Source organism: Chiloscyllium plagiosum, unplaced genomic scaffold, assembly GCF_037043375.1.
Source record: "Chiloscyllium plagiosum isolate Xiang-an unplaced genomic scaffold, Cpla_swu_hap1 HiC_scaffold_30, whole genome shotgun sequence".
Taxonomy (NCBI): Eukaryota; Metazoa; Chordata; class Chondrichthyes; order Orectolobiformes; family Hemiscylliidae; genus Chiloscyllium; species Chiloscyllium plagiosum.
The window spans coordinates 15145200-15166309 of NW_028270168.1; the positions used below are offsets into that span (position 1 = coordinate 15145200).

Here is a 21110-nt window from a genome sequence, read left to right on the forward strand (position 1 = left end):
CTCTCTTGGTGGAGATGGGTATTATGTGGCATGAATGTTACTTGCCACCTGTCAGCCCCAGCCTGGATATTGTTCAGGTCTTCAGTATCTGATGAGTCATGAATGATGCTCAACATTGTGTAAGCATCAGCAATCACCCCCACTTCTGACCTTATCGTGGACTGATGACCAATAACTGTAACATGATTAGCTGAATTTATTTAGCACTTTTAATGGCGTAAAATACCCCAAGATGCTTCACAGGAGCATCAAACAAACTTTTACCTCAACCATAAATTAGGGTCAATACTCAAAGGCTTGTTCGCAAAGGTATGTCATAAAGAGTGGTTTAAAGAGAAGTCAAAAGGTGGATAAATGAAGGGCACAGAAAGAGGCCATTCATAAAACCATAAGATATAGGAGCAGAAATTAGGCCATTCAGCCCATCAAGTCTGCTCCTCCATTCAATCATGACTGATAAGTTTCTCAACCCCAATCTCCCACTTTCTCCCCATCACCCTTGATCCCCTTGATACTCAAGAACCTATCTATCTCAGTCTTAAATATACTTCATGATGTGCCCCCACAACCTTTTGTGACAAGGAATTCCATAAATTCACCACTCTCTGGCTGAAGATGTTTCTCCTTATCGCCCTTTGAAAAGCTTTCCTCTAAGGCTATGCCCTAGGGTCCTAGTCTCCTACCAATGGAAACATTTTCCCAACATTTAATTCTGTCCAGGCCTTTCAGTATTCTGTATTTTTCAATTAGATAACTCCCCTTATCTTTCTAAACCTCAGCGAGTATAGACCCTCAAATGTTCCTCATATGTTAAGCTTTTCATTCCTGGGACCATTCTCATGAACCTCCTCTACATGCTCCAGGGCCAGTACAGCCTTCTGGAGTTTATCATTTCCATGCTGGTTGTAAAAGTACAATCCAGTCTAACTCCAGAGCGTCAAACTAGACCACGCCAGGCTTGGCGTTTTGATTCTTCTAGGCCATTTAATCCAAGCACCATGTTGCAGTTGTAGTTGGCTTCAGAATACATAGATGGAAATGTGTTGCTGGAAAAGCGCAGCAGGTCAGGCAGCATCTAGGGAACAGGAAAATCGACGTTTCGGGCATTAGCCCTTCTTCAGGAATGAGGAAAGTTGGTCCAGCAGGCAACTTTCCTCATTCCTGAAGAAGGGCTAATGCCCGAAACGTCGATTCTCCTGTTCCCTAGATGCTGCCTGACCTGCTGCGCTTTTCCAGCAACACATTTCCATTTCTGATCTCCAGCATCTGCAGACCTCACTTTCTCCTTCAGAATACATAGGCCGAGTAAGAGGAGAACTGAGCTGATGTCCTTGCCCTTATCCCAACTGGTTGCTGTGTGGGTATTGATGCTGAGCAAGGTTGTGTGTATTCATTAACAGAAGTTGTGACTCAAACTTATTTTAGCTATAAAAGCAAAATAACTGGACTCATTCAACCTTCCCTTCCCAATAAAATATGGATTCACTGAGGCTAATGTACTATTATGGTGAGAAACAATTTTGCATTATTAATTTAAATAATCTGATCAAAACTTTTCAATTATTGAATGTTTTTACCAATTTTAAAATTGTTTAAAAATTAATACAATAAGAGGTTTATTTGAAATAAATATTTCTTTTTAATGTAGTTTGTATGTGGCCATCTGAGATTAAATGCATTGGTGTTGTTAGCATTGAGGTTATAAATTCTAATCCCACGATTGCATGATGAGAAATTTAATTCAATAAATCTGGCAAGTTGTAGTGTGGAGTCACTATAATAACTGTGAAAACTGCTGGATTGGTGGAAAAATTATAGATGGTTCATAAGTGTCCTTTTAAACCTGGGAATCTAGTCTGGCCTAAGCGTAACTATGTGACAGACCACATTCATTCAGCATATGTATCGATGGGTACTTTACTCCCACTGCCCACGTCCCTGGAACAAATTTAAAGAAACAGTTTATTCTAACAATGTTCCTGGAAGTTAACACTTTTTGACCTGGATTCCAGTTCATGCTGAAAAAGAGTCATATTTTGTTTCAATCAACTCTTTTTCATTACTTACTTACAGTGTGGAAACAGGCCCTTTGGCCCAAGAAGTCCACACCGACTTAGGATGTGTGACCTGGAAAAGTAAGCTTCAAGGCAAGGGTGTAATTGATATGTGGAGCTTGTTCAAGGAGCAACTATTGAGTGTCCTTGATAAGTATGTGCCCGTCAGGCAGGGAGGAAAGGGTCGTGTGAGGGAGCCGTGGTTTAATAAGGAATTGGAATCCCTTGTTAAATGGAAGAGGGCGGCCTATGTAAAGATGAGGCGTGAAGGTTCAATTGGGGCGATTGAGAGTTATAAGGTAGCCAGGAAGGACCTGAAGAGAGAGCTAAGAGCAGCAAGGAGGGGACATGAAAGGTCCTTAGTTGGTAGGATTAGGGAAAACCCTAAGGCTTTCTATAGGTATGTCAGGAATAAAAGAATGACTAGGGTAGGAACAGGTCCAGTCAAGGATAGTAGTGGGAAGTTGCGTGTGGAGGCTGAAGAGATTGGGGAGACACTGAATGAATACTTTTCATCAGTATTCAATCAGGAACAGGACATTGTTGTCAATGTGAGTACTGAGTCACAATTAAGTAGAATGGATGGCTTTGAGGTATGTAGAGAAGAGGTGTTGGAAATTCTGGAAAGGGTGAAAATAGATACGTCCCCTGGGCCTGATGGCATTTATCCTAGGATTCTCTGGGAAGCAAGGGAAGAGATTGCTGAGCCATTGGCCTTGATTTTTATGTCCTCGTTGTCTGCAGGAATAGTGCCAGTCGACTGGAGGATAGCAAATGTGGTTCCCTTGTTCAAGAAGGGGAGTAGGGATAACCCTAGTAACTATAGGCCGGTGAGTCTCACTTCTGTTGTGGGCAAAATCTTAGAGAGAATTGTACGGGATAGGATTTATGAACATCTGGATAGGAATAATGTGATCAAGGATAGTCAGCATGGTTTTGTGAAGGGCAAGTCGTGCCTCACAAACCTTATTGAATTCTTTGAGAAGGTGACTAAGGAGGTGGATGAGGGGAAAGCAGTAGATGTGGTGTATATGGATTTTAGTAAGGCGTTTGATAAGGTTCCCCATGGTAGACTACTGCAAAAAATACAGAGGTATGGCATTGAGGGTGAGTTGGAGGTTTGGATTAGGAGTTGGCTGGCTGGAAGAAGACAGAGGGTAGTAGTTGATGGCAAAGGTTCATCTTGGAGTGCCGTCACTAGCGGTGTTCCGCAAGGATCTGTTTTGGGACCATTGCTGTTTGTCATTTTTATAAATGACCTGGAGGAGGGGTTAGAAGGTTGGGTGAGTAAGTTTGCGGATGATACGAAAGTCGGAGGAGTTGTAGACAGTGAGGAAGGATGTGGTAGGTTACAGCGGGATATAGATAAGCTGCAGAACTGGGCAGAAAGGTGGCAAATGGAGTTCAATGTAGCTAAGTGTGAGGTGATTCACTTTGGTAAGAGTAATAAAAAGATGGGGTACTGGGCTAACGGTCGGATACTTGGTAGTGTGGATGAGCAGAGGGATCTTGGTGTCCATGTACACAAATCTTTGAAAGTTGCCACCCAGGTAAATAGTGCGGTGAAGAAGGCATATGGCGTACTGGCTTTTATTGGTAGAGGAATTGAGTTCCGGAGTACTGAGGTCATGTTGCAGTTGTATAAGACTCTGGTGCGGCCACATCTGGAGTATTGTGTGCAGTTTTGGTCACCATACTATAGGAAGGATGTGGAGGCACTGGAACGGGTGCAGAGGAGGTTTACCAGGATGTTGCCTGGTATGGTAGAAAGATCGTATGAGGAAAGGCTGAGGCACTTGGGGTTTTTTTCATTGGAGAAAAGAAGGTTTAGGGGTGACTTGATAGAGGTGTATAAGATGATTAGGGGTTTAGATAGGGTCGACAGTGAGAATCTTTTTCCACGTATAGAGTCAGCTATTACAAGGGGGCATAGCTTTAAATTAAGGGGGGGTAGGTATAGGACAGATATTAGGGGTAGGTTCTTTACTCAGCGAGTCGTGAGTTCATGGAATGCCCTGCCAGTAGCAGTGGTGGACTCTCCCTCATTATGGGCATTTAAGCGGGCATTGGATAGGCATATGGAGGATAGTGGGCTAGTGTAGGTTAGGTGGGCTTGGATCGGCGCAACATCAAGGGCCGAAGGGCCTGTACTGCGCTGTATTCTTCTATGTTCTATGTTCTTTGAAGAGCAACCCACCCAGACCTATTCCCCTACAACTAACACTATGGCCAATTCACCGTAACCTGCACATCTTTGGACTGTGGGAGGAAACCAGAGCACCCGGAGGAAACCCATGCAGACACGGGGAGAATGTGCATACTCCACACAGACAGTTGCCTGAGGTGGGAATTGAACCCAGGTCTCTGGTGCTGTGAGGCAGTAGGGCTAACCACTGTGCTGCCTTAAAGGTCTTGTGAAAATTTATTTTAAATTCGATACTTTTTGACCATGGTAATGTTGGAAACTCCATTTCTAGTGCGTGTACGGCAAACCCCCTTGAAATTAGATGTGATAATGACCAAATAATTTGTTTCATGATGTTGATTGAGATGTAAATATTGGCCAAGAGACTGGTGTTAACAGTCTTGCCCTTCCTTGAATCTGTGTGATTGGATCTTTTACATCCATCCAAGCAGATAAACAGAGTATCGATTTACAGTCTTATCTAAGGACAACACCTCTGACAGTGCGGAACTTCCTTCGTTCAACACTGAAATATTAGCTTCAATTTTAAGAACATAGAACAGTACAGCACAGAAACAGGCCCTTTGGCCCACGATGTTGTTCTGAACATGATGCCAAATTAAACTAGTCCCTTCCGCCTGCGCTTTGTGTATATTCCACCCCCCCCCCCCCAATTCTTTGCAAATTCCTGTGCTTATCTAAAAGCCCCTTAAATGCCCCTATTATTTCTGCCTCCAACCACCAGTGCATTCTAGACACCGACCACTCTCTGTATAAAGAAACTTGCCCCTCATGTTTCCTGTGAACTATCCCCCTCCCAGCTTCATTGCATGCCCCCTTGTATTAGACTTTTCAACTCTAGAAAAAAGATTCTGTCAACCCAACTATGCATCTCATAATTTTATAGACTTCTATCAACTCTCTCCTCAGCCTCTGCTGCTCCAGAGAAAACAACTCAAGTTTTTCTAGCCCCTCCTTATAGGTCATATCCTCTAATCCAGGCAGCATCCTGGTAAGCCTCTTCTGCACCCTCTCCAAAGCCCCCACATCCTTCCTGTAGTGTGGTGATCAGAATTGAACGCAATACTCTAAATGCAGCCTAACCAATCTTATAAACATGCAACATAACATCCTGACTCTCGTACTCATTTCCCTGACCAATAAAGACAAGCATGTCATATGCCTTCTTTACCACCCTAACTACTTGTGTGGCCACTTTCAGGGAGCAATGGACTTGAACCCCAAGGTCTCTCTGTACATCAATGCTGTTCAGGGTTCTGCTGTTAATTGTATATTTTTCCTTAACATTGGCATGGACGGGTTGGACCGAAGGGTCCGTTTCCATGCTGTATATCTCTATGACATCTATTTGATCTCCCAAAGTGCAGCACCTCACACTGACCTGGATTAAACTCCATTTGCCATTTCTCCGCCCATATCTACAACTGATCTATTTTCTGCTGTATACTTTGACAACCTTCAACACTATCCACAACTCTACTGAACTTTATGTCACCTGCAAACTTACTAACTCATCTATCCACATTTTCATCTAAGTCATTTATATCACAAACAGCAGTGGTCCCAGCATGGATCCCTGCAGACCTCCAGCCAGAAAAAATACACCCTTCCACCACTAGCTTCTGCCTTCTATAGACAAGCCAATTCTGAATCCATGTGGCCAAGTCACCATGGACCATGCATTAATTTTATGGATGAGCCTACCAGGAGGGACCTTGTTAAAAGCCTTACTGAAATCCATGTAGACAACATCCATTGTTCTACCCTCATCCATCACCTTTGTCACCGCCTCGAAAAATCAATCCAGTTAGTAAGACATGACTGCCCAACACAAAGGGGACAACCATGCTTATTATCTCTAATTAGGCAACGCTTTTCCAAATGCATGAAAATCCTATCCCTAAGAGTTCTCTCCAATAGCTTCCCAATCACCGATGTAAGACACATCAGTCTATATTTTCTTGAATTATCCCCATTTCCCTTCTTGAACAGAGGAACGACATTTGCTACTTGCCAGTCCTCCAGGACCTCTCCAATGGCCAGTAGGATACAAAGATCTTCATCAAGACCCCAGCAATCTCCTCTCTTGCCTCTCTCAATTACCTGGGTAGATACCATCAGGCTCTGGGGACTTATCCATCTTAATGCGCTTCAAGAGACCCAACACTACTTTTTTCTTGATCTCAAAATGCCTAGCATATTAGCACGCTGAACACTAATCTCAGTATCTTCCATGTAAATTACTCACTTTTAGGTCCAGCATTCTTCAGTTTCTGGACACAGTCAGAGAGGTCACAAGGTCACCAGGGAGCAGCGGAGCCTGTCAGGATACATGAGTATACAGTATAAAATGCTTACTTTTATGTCCGGCCTTCTTCAATTCCTGGACGCAGTTGAAGAGGTCATGAGGTTACATATTTGGGTGGTTGCTTTACCCGAACCACTACTCGGGCAGTGTCTCCCGCCCATCCCCCTCCTTTAACCAAAAAAAATGTTCTGTGCATCGGTTGGTAAGGTGACAAGTGTTTTCTTTTGTGTTTCATTTTTTTCAGCGGTCTATTTGGAATTTAGAATAGCTAGAATGGAGATGAAGGCAGTTGAATGTTCCTCCTGCAGTATGTGGGAGATAAGGGTCACCTCTAGTGTCCCTGCTGACCTCATTTGTGGGAAGTGCACCCAACTCCAGCTCTTCAAGAACCATGTTAGTGAACTGGAGCTGGAGCTGGATGAATTTCGGATCTTTTGGGAAGCGGAGTAGGTTATTGCAAGGAGTTACAGGGAGGTAGTTACTCCGCAGCCATGTGAAGAAGGTAGATGTGTTACTGTCGGGGATAGAAAAGGGAATCGGCAGGCAGCGCAGGGATCTCCTGTAGTGGTTCCCCTCAACAAGTATACCATTTTGGATACTGTTGGCGTGGGGGGGGGGGAACTTACTAGGGGTAAGCATTGGGGCTCAGTTCTCTGGCACAGGGTTTGTCCCTGTTGCTCAGAGGGGGAAGGGGGAAGAGGAGCAGAGCTTTAGTCATTGGGGACTCCATTGTTAGGGGGATAGATAGGAGGTTTTGTGGGAATGAAAGAGACTCACAGTTGGTGTGTTACCTCCCAGGTACCAGGATTCGTGATGCCTCTGATCGTGTTTTCTGGATCCTTGAGGGGTATGGGAGCAGCCCCAAGTCATGGTCCACGTAGGCACCAATGACATACATAGGAAGAAAGGTGGGGATCTAAGGTAGAATTTCAGGGAGCCAGGGTGGAAGCTTAGAGCTAGAACAAACAGAGTTGTTATCTCTGGTTTGTTGCCCGTGCCCCATGATAGTGAAGCAAGGAACAGCGAGAGAGCGGAGATGAACACGTGGCTGCAGGGATGGTGCAGGAGGGTGGGTTTTAGATTCTTGGATAATTGGAGCACTTTCTGGGGAAGGTGGGATCTCTACAAACAGGATCGTTTTCACCTGAACCAGAGGGGTACCAATATCCTGTGGATGGGAGTTTGCTAATGCACTTCGATGGGGTTTAAACTAATGCAGCAGGGGGATGGGAACCTGAACTGTAATTTCACTATATAGGAGGTTCAGGGTAGTGAGGTCAGGGATAGGTTTACAAGGTCGCAAGACGGCACTAGCAATTAGGATGTTGGTTTGAAATGTGTGTACTTCAATGCCAGGAGCATCAGGAATAAGGTGGGTGAACTTGCAGCATGGGATGGTATCTGGGATTTCGATGTTGTGGCCATTTCAGAGACATAGCTAGAGGAGGGACAGGAATGATTGTTGCAGATTCCGGGATTTAGATGGTTCAACAAGAACAGCAAGATGGTAAAAGAGGCAGGGGAGTGGCATTGTAAATCAAGGCTAGTATTACAGCAGCTGAGATAACGTTTGAGGGCTCATCCACTGAAGTAGTTTGGGCTGAGGTTAGCAACAGGAAAGGAGAGGTCACCCTGTTGGGAGTTTTCTATAGGCCTCCAAATTGTTCCAAGGATGTGGGGGAAAGGATAGCAAAGATGAGTCGCGATAGGAGTGAGAGTAAGAGGGTAGTCGTTATGGAGGATTTTAACTTCCCCAATATTGACTGGAAATACTATAGTCCGAGTAGTTTAGATGGGTCAGTTTTTGTTCAATGTGTGCAGGAGGATTTTCTGACACAGTATGTAGACAGGCCAACAACAGGCAATACCTAATTGGATTTGGTACTGGGGAATGAACCCGACCATGTGTTAGATTTGGAGGTAGGTGAGCACTTTGGTGATAGTGACCATAATTTGGTTATGTTTACAATAGCAATGGGCAAGGATAGATATATACCACAGGGAAAGAGGTATAACTGGGGGAAAGGCAATTATGATGTGATTAGGCAAGATTTAGGATGCACGGGATGGGGAAGGAAACTGCAGGGAATGGACACTCTTGAAATGTGGAGCTTATTCAAGGAACAGCTACTGGGGCTCCTTGTTAAGTATGTACCTATTAGGCAAGAGAGGTAGCTGTCGGGAGAAGGAGCCATGGTTTACTAAAGAAGTTGAAGCTCTTGTCAAAAGGAAGAAGACTTATGTGAGGATGAGGCATGAAGGCTCAGTTAGGGGGCTTGAGAGTTACCAGTGAACCAGAAAAGATCTAAAGAGAGGACTCAGAAGAGCCAGAGGGGACATGAGAAGTTGTAGTCCGGTAGGATCAAGGAAAACCCTAAGGCCTTCTATAGGTATATCAAGAATAAAAGAATGACTGGAGTAAGATTAGGACCAATTTTCATCAGTATTCACATTGGAAAAGGGCAATGTTAGTGAACGCATGGAGATACAGGCGACAAGATTAGATGGGATTGAGGTTGACAAAGAAGAGGCATTAACAATTTTGGAAGATCTGAAAATAGATTAGACCCTGGGGCCAAAAGGGCTTTATCCTCGGATTCTCTGGGAAGCCAGGGAGGAGATTGCAGAGCCTTTGGCTTTGATACTTATGTCATCATTGTCGTCAGGAGTAGTGCCAGAAGACTGAAGGATAGCAAATGTTGATCCCTTGTTTAAGAAGTGGAGTCGGGACAGCCCTGATAATTATAGGCCAGTGAGCCTTACTTCAGTTGTGGGTAAGGTATTGGAAAAGGTTATAAGAGATAGGATTTATAACCATCTGGAAAGGAATAATTTGATTAGTTTTAATCAACACAGTTTTGTGAAGGGTAGGTCATGCCTCACTAACCTTATTGAGTTATTCCAGAGGTGACAAAACAGGTGGATGAAGGTAAAGCGGTTGATGTGGTGTATATGGATTTCAGTAAGGCGTTTGATAAGGTTCCACATGGTAGGTTTTTGCACAAAATACAGAGTTTCAGTTTTAAAGCTGATTTAGCGGTTTGGATCAGAAATTGGCTAGCTGAAAGAAGATAAAGGGTGGTGGCTGATGGGAAATGTTCATCCTGCAGTTACCAGTGGCGTGCTGCAGGAATCTGTTTTAGGGCCACTGCTGTTCATCATTTTTATCTGGATGTGGACATGGAAGGATGGATTAGTAAATTTGCGGATGACATTAAGGTAGGCAGAATTGTGGATAGTGCCAAAGGATGTTATGGGTTACAGAGGACATAGATAAGATGCAGAGCTAGGCTGAGAAATGGCAAATGGAGTTTAATATGGAAAAGTGTGAGGGAGTTCACTTTGTAAGAAGTAACAGGAATGAAGAGTACTGGGCTAATGTTAAAATTCTTGGTAGTGTAGATGAACAGAGAGATCTCGGTGTCCAGGTGGATAAATTCGTGCAAGTCCAGGTTGATCGGATTGTTCAGAAAGTATATGGTGTGTTGGCATTTATTGGTAGGGGAATTGAGTTTTGGAGCCACAAGGTTATGCTTCAGCTGTACAAGACACTAGTGCGGCCGCACTGGGTGTATTGTGTACAGTTCTGGTCACCGCATTATAGGAAGGATGTGGAAGCTTTGGAAAGGGTTCAGAGGAGATTTACTAGAATGTTGCCCAGTATGGAGGGAAGGTCTTACGAGGAAAGGCTGAGGGAACTGAGACTGTTTTTGTTGGAAAGAAGAAAGTTGAGAGGTGATTTAATTGAGACGCATTAGAAAATCAGAGGGTTAGGTAGGGTGGATAGTGAGAGCCTTTTTTCTCAGATGGTGAAGGCTAACATGAGGGGACACAGCTTTAAACTGAGGGGTGATAGATTTAGGACAGACATCAGGGGGAGTTTCTTTACTCAGAGAGTAGTAGGGGCGTGGAACGGCCTGCCTGCAACAGTAGTAGACTCGCCAACGTTAAGGGCATTTCAATGGTCATTGGACATACATATGGATAATAATGGAATGGTGTAGGTTAAATGGGCATCTGATTAATTTCACAGGTCAGCACAACACTGAGGGCTGAAGGGCCTGTACTGCGCTGTAATATTCTATGTTCTATGTCTATATCCTTCTTTTGGGTGAATACTGACACAAAGTATTCTCGGTCACATCCTCTGCCTTCAAGCACAAGTCCACTCCTTTATCCTTGAGTAATCCTACCTTCTCCCTAGTTATCCTTTTGTTTTTAATGTATCTATAGAATGCCTTCGGATTCTCTTTAATCCTATTTGTCATGGCTGCTTCCTGCTCTCCCAATTCCTGGCTTGAGTTCTTCCCTGCTTTATTTATATTCCTCACAGGTCCTGTCAGATTTTAGCTTCCTAAACCTTTCATGTTCTTTTTGCTTTTGACTAAATTCACTACCCCCCTCATTACTTGCCATCCTTGTCCTTTCTCTTTACTAGAAGATGATGGTCTTGAATTCTGATCAGGCCTTTAAGTAACTCCCACATGTCAAATATGGACTTGCCCAATAACAGCTTCTCCCAATTAACACTCCCTAGCTCCTGCCTTATACTGATGTAATTTGCCCTCCTCCAGTTTAATACCTTCCTGACTTATCCTTATTTATAGCTATCTTAAACCTTAAGAAGTTGTTATCACTGTTTCCAAAATACTCTTTGACTGAAAGGTCAGTCACCTGGCCAGGCCCATTAGCCAATACAAGGTCCAACATGGCCCCTCTTCTCGTTGGATTGTCATACTGTTTCAAGAAACCTTCTTGGATGCATCTAACAAATTCTGTCTAATGGAAGCCTCTTGCTCTAAGGGAGTTCTAGTCAATATTGGGGAGGTTAAGGTCATCCACTATGACAGCCTGTTGCTATTGCATCTTTCCATAATCTGCCTACATATTTGTTCCTTCATGTCTAATTGGCTGTTGGGGGAGGGGGGAGGGAGAGGGGGGCATCCCATGTAAGTGACTGCATCTTTCTTATTTTTGAGCTGTGCCTCAGTGAGGGCCCCTCATTATGTCCTTCCTGAGTGCAGATGTGACGTTCTCCCTGATTAGCAGGAAAATAGACTTTTTTTTCCTGCTCCTCGGATGCTGCCTGACCTGCTGTGTTTTTCTAGCACTACACTCTTGACTCTAATCTCCAGTATCTGCAGTACTCACTTTCACCTATTCTCCCTGATTAGTAATGCAACTCCTCCATCTCTTTTACCTTCCTCTCTGTCTCTTCTAAAACAACAAAATCCTGAAACGCTGAGCAGCCAGACCTGTCCCTCTCTCAACCAAGTCACTGTAATGACCACAACATCATAGTCCCACATACTGATCCAGATTCTAAGCTCATCTGCGTCACCCATAATGCTCCTGGAATTGAACTAAACACACTTCAGCCCATTAATACCATCGCGTTCATTTACTTGTCTCTGCCTGTCCTCCCTTTCTGACATACTGATCCTAACATCTAGCTTCCCCTCAATCCCTCCACTTGCTGACCTGCTGCTCTAGTTCCCAGCCCCCTGCCCCCCGAGTTTTAAACCCTCTTGAGTTGCACTAGTGAAACCTCCTGTGAGGAAATTGGTTCCCCTTCCAGTTTAGATGCAACCTATCCCTCTTGTACAGGTCCCCCCTGCCCCAGAAGAGATCCCAATGATCCAAGAACCTGAAACCCTAACCCCTGTACCAGTTTCTGGTCACATGTGCATCTCTCCTATCTTTCTATTCCTTGCTTCACTAGCGTGTGGCACTGGGAGTAACCCAGAAATTACTACCATCTAGGTTCTACTCTTCAGCCTCTTTCCTAACTCCCTGTACTCACTCCGCAGGAACTCATCCTTCTATGCACCGATGTGCACAACGACCTCTGGATGCTCACCACCTTCACCACCCACCTGCCCCCCTACCCCTTTAAGAATTTCATGTAACTGCTCAGAAATATCCTTAACCCTGGAACCAGGGAGACAACACACTATCCTGGAGTCCAAAATATGGCCACGGAAATGGCTGTCTGTGCCCCTAACTATTGAGTCTCCAATCACTATTTCTCACTTGGATTTTGCCCTACACTGATCTACAGCAGTAGTGGTGCTTCTGGCTTGACTGCTGCAATTATACTCCCCTGAGAGGCCAAACCCCACCTCCCGCCCCCAACAGTATCCAAACCTGGAGTACATTTGTCAGAGAGGGGAATAACCTCAGGAGAATCCTGCACTACCATTGTTGTGCTCAAGTCCCAGGACCCAGAACTGGCAACTGTGCAATAACACAGGTGGAACGGTGGCTCAGTGGTTAGCACTGTTGCCTCACAGCGCCAGGGACCTGGGTTCGATTCAGCCTCAGCTGTCTAAGTGAGTTTACACATTCTCCCCGTGTCTGCATGGGTTTCCTACAGGTGCTCTGGTTACCTCCCACAGTCCAAAGATGTGCAGGTTAGGTGAATTGTCCATGCTAAATTGCCCATAGTGTTCAGAGATGTGTAGATTAGATTCTTTAGTCAGGGGAAAATGTAGAGTAATAGGATAGGGGAATGGGTCCAGGTGGATTACTCTTCGAAGGGGCAGTGTGGACTTGTTGGGCTGAAGGGCCTGTTTCCACACTGTAGGATTCTCGTAAAAAAAATACTGAGCTGATTGACACCTAGTAACAATTCATCCAATATTTTCAGAAGGAACATAAATCTACCAACAAACAAATGAATAACTTTGAAAACAGGAGTCTTAAAAATGTCAAATGCTACAGAGTTAAATGGCAATATCCCACTAAAAATATAACATACATTTGTTTTGCTTCTTTAACATATTATATTATCCTACAACGCTTTGATGAAGCTTTACCAAGCAAGATGTCAGAATGAATTACTCGGGCAGTTTTTTACAGGACAGAATTTGTGTCCTGTTGAAGAAGATTTACACTGCCAAAGATTTTCATCTTTAATTTATCAGGACCATTTCCCATGGCACTGCCTTCACTTGCTGATAAACCCACACTCCCTTCTCATGCACAATAAAAAGTTTCCCTTTTCATTGCATTTTTTACAAATTGTCCTGGTGAGCGCCAGACTAAACGCTTTCACAAAATCTGTCCTTTTTTTGGTGATCCTGTATGAGAGTTGAGGTGGGTTTTAAGGATTGTTGTAAAGAAAGAGAGTGAGGCAGGGAAAGGACGAGTGAATTCCAGAACTTATGGACATACACACTGAAGAAATGACCACCCAGGTTGGAGCGAAGAAAATCAGGATGAGCAAAAGTCCAGAATTTGAGGGATGTGGAAACCATAAAAGGATTGTGGGGCTGGTGGAAATCAGGAGGAGTGAGGTTATGGATTTTAGAAGAAGCATGCTAAAATGTTGAACATATTTTGACAACTCTTCTGTTATTGCTTGAATGAAATGTATCTGACACAGTGGAAAGAACACAATGAGTGTTCATTGTAATTAACCTGGCTTCAGGGACAAAGGGTAACGAATGTCACACTTTCACTCTCAAATAATATGTGATGTGTGTCCATCAAGATGCAAAGGAAAACCCAAAAGACGATATATTTTTCCAAAATAGACTACCCACGGAAACTGACATTTGCTTCCAGCTGCAATTTTTGTAATGGGTCCAAATTGCTAGGAGCTAATGACCCTCCATTTGTGATCCCATTTACCTTTGGTAATTTGTTGCTTCTTCCTTGGTGCTGAGTCTGTGATCCTATGCTACTCTGTCACTCTACAGCATTACAAATTGTTGTAATTAACCAACTTTTCCGTTGTTATTAATACATGTTTCAGAAAATTACCTGCACAAAAATCACACTTTAGTGCCATATTAATTTCTAGCTGAAAAAATCCCTAAAAAGAAACACAAGATCATTAATCCAATTTTCACTGAAGCTGTGCCCAATGACTCTGCAAGGAAGATGGTTGGCAAATGTCACATTTTATGTAAAATTGTCAGATTTTCCTGACAGTCTGTATAATGAAAATTGAAGGAAAACTCAGGTGATGGCAACATATATCTTTTGCACCACCCTGAGGAACTGCATGGTGAGTTGTGAGGAGTCAGAAATGGTGTGGTTTCCTGAAAAGTAAATGAAACAATAGGGAGGAGAGGACATTTGGGGATACACAGCATCTTTTGCAAAAGTGGCACTCATAATTACATTTGCTTTCAAAAGCATCATTGTTTTAAATTTTGAAAATGCTATTGTTTCTTCCAGATGTGTAAGAAACTTACTGTATAAAGGTTTACACCAAAATTATGACCTGTCCCAGACTTTCTGGTGCACTCAGGTGAAGATTCCAACAATGTTAGTTGGCTACTTTTAACAGTAATTTTAATGATTTAATGTGTGAATGACCGTGCTCCATCAGCAGTGCATGGTTAACTTAGAAAATATAAATTGCAAGCCTTTTTGTACAGTCTCAGGTGCAAATAGACTGGGAGTTGACTACCCAAAGGTGGACCATCTAATATTATGCTGCATTCTGTAGTTGCCACAAACCTATGTATTGTACCACACAGGATGTACTCTTTGAAATTACCATGAGCAGCTTCTTTTGTTCTGGTTCCTTTTGTTCAAAACTCAGAATAGAATAATTTAAATATTTGCTCAGATGTGAATTAGCAGATTTTCCACAAGATAGCAAACAATACACCCTTTTGTAAAGTTAGGGATGTTTAGAGCTGTTCTGATCTGCAATGTACTTATCAAGATCACAGATTTACTGTGACCGATGAACTCAAATTCTGTTTTCACTGTCTGATATTCTGGGATAGTTATCAAATGCATAGAGAACATATAAAGAGACATTAAAGAATAGAAGAATTATCTATAAGGTGTTTTAAATAGAAACTCAGACTCATTAAATGGCTACAGCAACACAGTGGAAGTGATAGTACTTCTCATTCATAAAGGTTGTAGATTCAAGACCCACTCTTGTTAAGTGCAGTTGGAGCTGTGCTCGTCCAGGCAAGTGGAGAGTATTCTATTTAACTCCTGCATCTTGTACACAGTAGGTAGGCTTTGGGGAGTCAAGAAAGGGACCTAAGGGTCGATGCTTTCATGCAGAGGGTGGTGCGTGTATGGAATGAGCTGCCAGAGGAAGTGGTGGAGGTTAGTACAATTACAACATTTAAAAGGCATTCAGACAGGTATATGGATAGTAAGAGTTTAGAGGGATATGGACCAAATGCTGGTAAATGGGACTAGATTAATTTAAGACATCTGGTTGGTATGGACAAGTTGGACCAAAGAATCTATTTCTGTGCTGTACATCCTGATGACTCTATGTGAGATACTCATTATTCAGAATGCCAGGCTCTGACCTGCTCTCATAACCCTGGCCTTTTATTGGCTGATCCTGTCCAGTTTCTGTTCAACGGCAACCTCCAGGATCTTGATGGTGGAGGATTCAGTGACCAAAATGCTGTTGAATGTCCAAAGGAGGTGATTACATTCGCTCTTACAAAATATGGTTATTGCTTAGCACTTGAATGGTTTGAATGCATCTCGCTACATATCAATTCAAGTCTGTATGTTTTCTAGCTTCTGCAATATCTGGAGATAGGCGAATGCTGGAGATTAGAGTCAAGATTAGAGTGGTGCTAGAAAAGCACAGTAGGTCAGGCAACGTCCGAGAGCAGGGAAATCGACGTTTCGGGCAAAAACCCTTCATCAGGAAACATTGATTTTCCTGCTCCTCGGATGCTGCCTGACCTGCTGTGCTTTTCCAGCACCACTCTAATAATATCTGGAGATAGACTGTTTCAACGTCTGAGGAGTCACAAATGGTGTTGAACATTGTACAGTCATTGCCAAATATCCCACTGCTGACCTTGTGACTGATGATGCACCTGAAGATAGTTTGGGCCAAGGACACTATCCTGGAGCTGATCCTGGAGCTGAACGGATTGAAATCCAAAGCCACAATTCCATACGAGGAATAACTCCAACAAATGGAGAGCTTTCCCTTGATTCCTCTGAGTTCAGTTTTACTGTGGGTCTTATTGTTTTATAGCTGCTGATGAATCTCCCTTTTTTTTTAACTCGAATTGTTTTTATTTCAAAATTCCTCCAGTTGCATTTTGTTCTATTTTAAATTAATGATTAACCATGTTCTGTGTGAAATTTAAGAACCATCTTTAGCAAATTTGCTGGAGTTATTCAAATAGGAAAGAAAGAAATTATTTTTTCTGACATGCTTATACTTATCTATTATTTATGCAATTATAGTTATTTATGATTCATTTCACTAGAGATTTCAACTTTACACAAGGTATTAAAAAACTCTCCTGAACAACATTTAATATAACAAAGAGCTTTGCTTTAGACCATAGCAAATAGGAACAGGAGTAGGCCATTTGACCAATTGACCCTGCTCCACCATTCAGTAGGGTCAAGGCTAATCCAATGACACTCCTCATGCCCATTTTCCTTCTCCTTCCCCTTCGTTGTAGAAAAACTTTGAATTAATAAAAAGACTTGTCAAGTTCTTAATATAAACCAAAATACCTTACATTCTAATAATTATATTTTAAAGTGCATTCATTTCTGTTATATAGACCAATACAGCGGTCAATTACCTACGGTAGATCCTACATATAACATGAAAGACCAGTTAACCATTTCCTCATTGTGAGGAGGACAATCCAATTCAGGTTTACTCTGATCAGGGACCAGCATCAATGCTTTTAATGGACTGCATTTCCTCAATGTAGAATCTCATTGAAATTCCTCCTCATTCCATTCTCAGATCAATATTAATAATAATGATAACTATAGTGCTCATTTCATGTGTTTCTTCTCAACCAGTTAATGGATTAAATCTGCCTCCAAAATTAAATCAATGAGTGACAATAAAATGCAGCTTGTATTTTTGCTTCATTTCCAGTTTTGGGCATGTTTGGAGATCTCCAGCCTAAGCTAACATTCAGCTGGCCACATCAATATGTGAGGGACTCTCAGCCTCGAAGCTGCTATCAGTGCTAATTAGGTGCTAACTGAGTGTTTCTCTCCATTTGTGCAGGTTACAGAGAAGACTAGGAGACTGTGAGGTCTGCAGATGCTGGAGATCAGAGTTAAGAGTGCGTTGCTGGAAAAGCACAGCAGGTCAGGTAGCATCAGAGGAACAGGAGAATCGAAGGGCTCCTTTTTTTCTGCTCCTCAGATGCTGCCTGACCTACTGTGTTTTTCCAGCAACGCACTCACTACAGGGAAGACTACTTCACGCGTGATGCTGCTGATCTGATATGTTGCAATGGGGCTTTTCCTGATGGCATGGTTTCCCAACCAGTCCCATGAAGGATCGTAGGGAAGGGACCTCGGAAAATACTGGCTGCTCCACCGCCATTTTATGTTTAGTGTCACATGATTTGATGAAGGGGGAGATACCTGGCCTCAACAGGAGCTGAGCTCTTGCCTAATAGAAAGCTGCCAGCTATTAGATGTCCACTACTGGGGCTGTAGCCCATCCAAGAAGAAGGGGAAGCAATGGAGGCCTGACCGAAGGCAGGTCCAGGGAAACAGCAAACCCTGGCTGACAAGCCCCAGTTAGGGAGGGAGTTGAAGGGGTCAGGTTTGAGAGGTAGGTGAGAGAGACTTTAACCTTAGTGCAGTGATTGTAAAGTGGTCAGCCAGCTGAACCTCACAGAGTATGAGTTCTCCGATTGTGGCTGTTCATCTGGTCCAAATAGGGAGCCTTGGTTGGCAAATGAAAAGAAAGACTGTCAGAGATTCTGACACCCCTGGTACGTGACTCTGAATGAGGCAGTATTAAAATAACAGACTGCATGTGGGGAAACATGGTGGTTCAGTGGTTAGCACTGCTGCCTTACAGTGCCAGGGACCTGCGTTCGATTCCAGCCTTGGGCAACTATCTGTGTGGAGTTTGCACATTCTCTCCGTGCCTGCGTGGGTTTCCTCTGGTGCTCTGGTTTTCTCCCACAGTCCAAAGATGTGCAGGTTAGGTGAATTGGCCATGCTAAATTGCCCATAATATTCAGGGATGTGTAGGTTAGGTGCATTGGTCAGGGGTAAGTGTAGGGGAATGGGTTTGGGTGGGATATTCTTCCGAGGGTCAGTGCGGACTTGTTGGGCCTGTTTCCAAGCTGGAGGGGTTCTACAAAATAAAGAGTGCCTTCCAGATTCCCTCAAAGGATTTTACAATAAATTAAATATTTTGTTAAGTAGCTAATGCTTGAGTGTTGGGTATTAATATTGTTTTCCTTTTTGTTTGTTATGAATTGAATACTAGATTCTTGCCCCGAGAGTTACTGGCAAAGCCTGTGTCTTACAGTATAAAGCATTATTACCAACACCTCTCCCATACAACAAAACAATTACAAACAATCTGAAGGATAGAGCCAGCACAGCTGAGAAAGGAACACTAGAAGGTAAACAAAAATAATTTCTGATAATACACCTCTATTAATCCTATTTAAATAGAACACTTAAGTGTGTCAGAGGAATGTTATGTTATAGCACCTATAGAGACTGATAAGATTTAGAAAGAGATTTGAATTCCCAGTGGTTGAATCATTAAGATTTTGTGTTTTAACATGTTTACTGTAACAAATAAACTAAAATTAGAATAAACAGTAAGCAACTAATGCACTAAACTACAGAAAAGGTAACACCCTACACCGTCCTAACACAACTGAGATCCCACACAACGGTTTTATATTACGCTGCATTTTCAACAAACATGGAACCTATACAGAAACCAAATCCAATCTACTCCCAGCTTCCAACAGATTTACCTCTTCCCATTTCATTGCGTCCTGACATCCATTTTCCATTGCAATTTGCTGGTCCCCAAACTCGGTCATCCCAGGGTGAACATCCACAAAATCCCCAGTTGCTCCATCTCTTGCACTTGAGAATGAGCAGGCTCCAACATTCTGCCTGGTAGCTAACAGAGAACTGTCTTTACTCCTGTCATCAGAGAGATGTTGACAAAGTTCGCATTAGACAGTACAACCTCGATTATCCAAATATCAATTATGCGAATTTCAGATTATCCTAACAAGACCTCAAGGTCCCATAAAAATGCCATTAGGCAACTCAGCATTCAGTTAAACGCCATTATGGCATGGATTGCCGCATTCTCCGATAACCGAGAAATGCTCAGATAACCGGCACTCATAAATTACCGCTTGCTTACAGTCAGATCGTTTACCCGAGAGAGCAATTATCCGAACAAAATGCTCCCTGCCAGTCTCATTTGGATAATCGAGGTCGTACTGTAATTGTATCCATCAAAACCATCCAGATTGCGTTGGGTAGATTCACTACCACCAATCATCAATATTGATATTAGTCTAAGTTACTGGCACCACATGAGGAAGGGGGCTCACACAATGTCTTCTGCAGAAGATGGGCTTATCACACAGTAATTAATAGCCAGTAACATGAGTTACATGATAGTGTCCTGTGCGAGTTGAGGCTAAAAGTAAGAGTAACTGCACATTACTGTTAACTACATTGACTTAATACCAGAATAAGTGGAATGAATTGCTTACCTCTTCCCAGCAGCAATCCTGTATAACCTGATGGGTTGAGATTACATCATCTTATTTAATTCATGTGTGGAATATGTGCTTCTCTGGCTGGGCCAGAGTTTATTGCCGAGTTACCCTTGCGAAGGTGGTGGTGAGCTGCTTTCCTGAACTGCTGCAGTTCCATGTGCTGTAGGTTTACCCACAATGCCCTTACGGAGGGAATTCCAAGATTTTGACCCAGTGCCAGTGAAGGAACGGTTCCATATTTCCAAATCAGGACAAGAGTGGCTTGGAGGAGAACCTGCAGGTGTTCCCATGTATCTGCTTCCCTTGTCCTTCCAGATAGAAGAGGTCATGGATTTGGAACGTGCTAAGTAAGGATCTTTGGTGAATTGCTGCAGTGCATCGTGTAGATGGTGCACACTGCTGCTACTGAGTGTCAGTGGTGGAGGGAGTAGATGTGTGTGGATGTGAGTGTTGTTGCAGACGTTTGTAAACTGATGTAAACTGATGATTTAATACTGCCACCAGTGGGTGGCATAGTAGCTCAGTGGTTAGCACTGCTGCCTCACAGCACTTGGGACCTAGGTTCTCTTCCAGCCTCAGGCAAATGTCTGAGTGGCATTTGCACATTCTCCCAGTGCCTGTGTAGGAATCAGGGTACTCTTGTTTCTTCCCACTGTCCAAAGATGTGCAGGTTAGGTAGATTAGCCATGGAAAATGCAGGTTTAAGGGATGCTCTTTGGAGAATCGATGGGCTGAATGGCCTGCTTTTGTGCTGTAGGCATTCTATGATGATGTCAGTTAACCCTCTCAGGTATTAATGGCCTTATATCACACAGAGCAATTGCCATTTTTCTCTTTGTGTGTTTGCCTCTCTTTTCTGTTTCTGTCTTTCTCTCACTTTTCTCTCTCTCTTGCATGTGGCTGCATCACAGTTTAGATGTCTCCATAACAAGGACAGTTCTGCTTTCTTTGCTGTCCACATGTGAAAGTTGGCACTGGAGTTTCGAGACTCATTTTTGAGCTGCTGTTCCAGTGTCAATTAACCAGCTCATGTCGGCTAATGCTGG

General features: G+C 43.1%; 1 long non-coding RNA gene across 1 annotated transcript in view; it reads right to left on the bottom strand.

Annotated features, from left to right (window-relative positions):
* LOC148142145 (uncharacterized) overlaps positions 1-19377 on the bottom strand; it is a 31865-nt gene extending 12488 nt beyond the window's left edge. The window contains exon 1 of the long non-coding RNA XR_015752132.1: positions 19297-19377. This is a non-coding gene — a long non-coding RNA (uncharacterized LOC148142145). The remainder of the gene's footprint in view (positions 1-19296) is intronic.
* Between the last annotated feature and the right edge of the window lie 1733 nt (positions 19378-21110).